This window comes from Miscanthus floridulus, chromosome 1, assembly GCF_019320115.1.
Source record: "Miscanthus floridulus cultivar M001 chromosome 1, ASM1932011v1, whole genome shotgun sequence".
NCBI classification, from domain to species: domain Eukaryota; kingdom Viridiplantae; phylum Streptophyta; class Magnoliopsida; order Poales; family Poaceae; genus Miscanthus; species Miscanthus floridulus.
The window spans coordinates 182018832-182023903 of NC_089580.1; positions in this window are offsets into that span (position 1 = coordinate 182018832).

Consider the following 5072-nt stretch of genomic DNA (forward strand, 5'->3'; position numbering starts at 1 on the left):
CAAGTAGCGGTGATGGGCTCTTGGATCTCGGTCCACTCAGCGACAAAGTCAACGAGCGCCTATGACTTGATGGTAGGCCTACTTCTAAATTCAATGGAGTAAGTGTCGAGAGTGACAGCCCACTTAATGATGCAGCCATTGGCCTCTTTGTTGAGGAGGATGTCCCCCAGAGGGAACTCGGTGACCATGGCGATCTTGTAATACTTGAAGTAATGGTAAAGCTTGCACGGCATGATCAGAATAGCATATAGCAGTTTCTAAACTTGAGGATAATGAGTTTTGGGCTCATTATGGACCTCGCTGATGAAGTAGACCAGGTGCTATACCTTGTAGGCATGTCTAGCTTTCTCGCGTTCGATGACAATAGTTGTGCTAACAACGTGAGAAGTGGCGGTGATGTAGATCAGTAGGGTTTTGTATGGTCAAGGCACCATCATGATTGGAGGCTTCATTAGAAACAACTTGAGCTAATCAAAAGCTATATCTGGCTCCTTCAATCAGGAGAAGCGCTCGAAGGCCTTAAGGAGTTTGAAGAATGGTAGTCCCTTTTTTGCCGAGGTGCGATATAAAGCGGCTGAGAGCAGCCATGCAGCCTGTAAGCTTCTATATGTCTTTTACGCAGGTTGGATGTTTCATGTTGGTGATGGCGGAGACCTTGTTAGGGTTGGGCTCGATGCCACGGATGCTAATGATGTAGCCTAGGAGTATGTCGGATGGAACTTTAAAGATGCACTTTGAAGGGTTCAACTTCCATCTATATCGTTTTAGGTTGGCGAACATTTCTTTAAGGTCGACAATGAGGTTATCGGTGGCCTTGGACTTGATGACCACATTATTGATGTAAGCTTCAACGTTGTGGCTTATCTATTGATCGAGGCACATCTGGATGGCCCTTTGGTAGGTCGCCCTGGCATTCTTGAGTTCGAAGGACATGGTGGTGTAGCAATATGCACCAAAAGACATGATGAACGATGTTTTGATCTGGTCATCCTCTTTTAGGGATATCTGGTGATAGCCAGAGTAATAGTCAAGAAAGGAGAGCAATTCGTAGCCGGTGGTAGATTCTACAACCATGTCTATCTAAGGTAGACCGAAGGGGTCTTTAGGGCAGTGTTTGTTGAGCTTAGTATAATCAACGTACATTCTCCATTCTTTATTCTTTTTTTGAACAAGAACAGGGTTTGCTAACCACTCAAGATGATACACTTCTTTAATAAATCCGGCAGCTAGGAGCCATTTTATTTCTACCCTAATAGTCTCCTTCTTGTCTAGCGTGAATCATCGGAGTTTCTGCTTGATCGGTTTGGCAGTTGGCAAGACATTCAAGGAGTGTTCGATCTTCTCCCATGGTATCCCCGGCATGTCTGTAGGTTTTCAAGCAAACATGTCGACATTGGTGCGTAGGAAGGAGACGAGCGTGCTTTCCTATTTGGGGTCGAGGTGAGCCTCAATCTTGATGGTCTTGGAGGGTCATCAAGGCTAACCTCCTTGGTTTCCTTGGACTTGGTGGAGGCACACTGAGGCTCTAGTGCTAGGATCTCTAGGTCGTCGGTGGGCACCATCTTGGCATCGGTGACCACGCTGGCCATCTAGATGGAGAGGTTGGTGGCTTCAGCGAGAACGAGACTCTCTATCTCGTAGGCATAGGCGATGGAGAGGTTGGCCTGTAGGGCTAGGACTCTAGCAGGTGAAGGCATCTTCAACACTAGATAGGCATAGTGTGGTACGACCATGAACTTGCCCAGAGCTGGCTGACCAAGTATGGCATGGTAGATAGTGTTGAAGTCGGTGACGTAGAAGTTGATGTGCTCAACATAGTAGTTGCTAGCCATGCCAAACTATACTAGGAGGGTGATCTCTCCAAGTGGTTTGGATGCCCTACCAAGTACCACACCCTAGAAGGAGGAGTTAGAGGGTGCGAGGTTGAAGGGTTGAGATGGCGACTAGAGGGGGGGTGAATAGTCTTTTCTAAAACTTAATCGCGTCGGCTAACCGATACAAATGCGGAATTTAAACTAACGGTTTAGCCAAGACTACACCCCACTATATATGTTCACTAGCACCTTGCAAAGATAACAATTAAGCAATAAAGGTGCCGGGCTAGCTAGAGCTCTCCTAAACAATTCTAGGAGCAAGGTTACACAAATCTAGGCCACTAGTACTTTAAGCGACAAGGGAGCTCCTACACATGCTAGTAAGCAAAAGCACAAAGCTAACGATGCTCACTAGCAATGCTCAATAACAAGGCAACCAATGCCTAATTAGAGAGCGCAAATACTTAGCTACACAAACTAAGCAATGTGACTAACAAGGTTACTAAAACCAAATTAGCCACGCAAGGGAGCTATTTCTATGCTACACAAGCAAGAAGGTAATTAGCAAGCTACACGAGCTATCTAATTACAAGAGCAACTACACAAGCTTAATATGTATAAAAGTAATTACAAGCTTGTGTAATGGGGATGCAAACCAACGGAAAGAACAAGGTTGACACGATGATTTTTCTCCCGAGGTTCACGTGTTTGCCAACACGCTAGTCCCCGTTATGTCGACCGCTCACTTGGTGGTTCAGCGGCTAATTAGCATCACCTGCTAAGCCTGCACGTCGGGCGCCGCAAGAACCTACCCCTTGAGTGAGGGTAGCTCAATGACACGCTTTACTAGAGTTGCTCTTCGCGACTCCCACGGGGCGAGCACAATGCCCCTCACAAGCACTTCTCCGGAGCGCCGCACAAGCTTCTTGCGCGCTTCGACGGAGACCACCACCAAGCCGTCTAGGAGGTGGCAACCTCCAAGAGTAACAAGCACCACCGACTTGCAACTCGATCACCTAGTGCCACTCGATGCAACCTCACGATGCAATCGCACTAGAATCGCTCACTCACACAATCGAATGATCACTATCAAGTATATGTGTGATGGAGGGCTCCCAAGCACTCACAAGCATGGACACTAAGTCCCTTGAGGTGCTCCACACCAGCCATGGCCGAAGGCCACTTCTATTTATAGCCCCAAGGGCTAAACTAGCCATTACCCCTTCACTGGGCAACGGTCGGGCTGACCGGACGCTCTGGTCGTGTTGACCGGACGCTGGACCTCAGCGTTCGGTCGCCCACAGACGACCACATGTCCCGGTTCCAATGGTCACTTGACCTGACCGGATGCTCCAGCTTCAACTGACCGGACGCTGAACCCTCAGCGTCCGGTCGTTTCTAGTAAGCTCCCGAGCATGACCGGACGCGTCTGGTCGAACGCGATCGGACGCAGCCAGCGTCCGGTCACTCTCTAGCTACTGCGTCACCGTACGTCAGCGCGACCGGACGTAGCCTGCCAGCGTCCAGTGCATTTTGATCCAGCGTCCGGTCAGTTGACCGACGCCAGCATCTTCTCCATTCTCTTCACCCTTGCTCAAGTGTGCTAACTACAAGAATTTGCATCCGGCACAATAGAAAATAGACATTCCATTTTCCCGAAAGCGCCAAATCCCGCCGAGCAAGCTCGGCGGGAGGGAGAGAGGGACCCAAACCCATCTCAACCCTGCAAACACCACTGCCTTTGTAAATGTGCCAACACCACCAAGTGTACACCACCATGTGTAAGTGTGTTAGCATTTTCACAATCATTTCCCAAAGGATGTTAGCCACTCAACTTGCCACGCCACTCGATCCTAGCGACAATGCAAAGTAAGATCACTCGAGTGGCACTAGATGACCGATATGCAAACAAGTTTGCCCCTCTTGATAGTACGGCCATCTATCCTAAACCCAGTCATAAACTTCTCTACACACCTATGACCGGTGAAATGAAATGCCCTAGGTTATACCTTTGCCTTGCGCATTCCATTCCATCTCCTTCAATGTTGATGCAACACATGCACCAACACGATCAACAATGATATGATCCACTTCATATCATCACATGATCATATTGGTTCATCGATCTTGACTCTACTTGCTCTTCACCGTTGCCATCGTCCATCGGTGCCAAGTCTTGCTCAAGCTTCACCGCCACGCGGTCCATCACTCCAAAGCCTTCGACTTGCCCTTCACGCTTGCAACTGGTCCATCAAGCCAAGTCTTGTCTTGATCTTCTCCACCTTGATCACATGACTCAATGTCATGTCTCATGTGCATTTAAGCTCCTTCATCATCACATGTGTGAGCTTTGCAACATCTCCAAGCTATTTTCACCTTCATGGCATATGTTGCTCACACACATGTATCTGTGGACTAATCACCTATGTATCTCACATAAACACAATTAGTCCACCTAGGTTGTCACTCAATTACCAAAACCAATAAGGACCTTTCAGAGGTCTCCTACCCTGAGGCCCAACTCCTTTAGGGCTCTAGCAAAGAGGAGGTTCAGGGTGCTTCCGCCGACGAGTACTTTCCTAAAAAGCACTTTCCCAACAGTTGCATCAAGAACAAGGGTGAAACACCCTGTGTAAGGGATGTTCACCCACTGGTCAGCCCTACTGAAGGTGATAGGGACCTTGGACCAGGGGCGATAGCTGGGGTTGGCGACGACATCTTCCACGTTGACGGCGAGCACCCAGCAGGCGGTGAGCTTCCAATCTCTTCTACTCTCAGCGGCGGCGAGGCCCCCGAAGATGGTGGTGACCACTTTGTCATGATCCTAGAAGGTGTTGTTGTTGCTCCTAGGTGATCGGTGGCCTCTGGCTCCATCGTTGTTGTCGTCGTCTGGCTTTTTAGCCTGGAACTCCTTAGCCAAGTCGAGGCAGTCCTTCATCTTATGCTTGCTGTTTTTACGGAGAGGGCACATGCCTTCGAGGATCTTCTATACTGTTCATCATAGTTACGCTTGGTGTGAAGTTCATCAATGGGCGGTGATGATGTGGTCTGGTCGGCGGCGATGATATTGACTAGATTTGGATCCTTCTGGCCGATCACGACCATTGTCCTGATGGTGACTGCGGTCATCGTAGCGGTGATCATTGTGGCACCGGTCGCTAGGTCACTCATCGCTACGGTGAGTTAGGCAATGAGTGCCTGCATCCTCATTGAAGCATACTTCGGCCTCTTCAGCATTGGCGTACTGATCGATGGTTG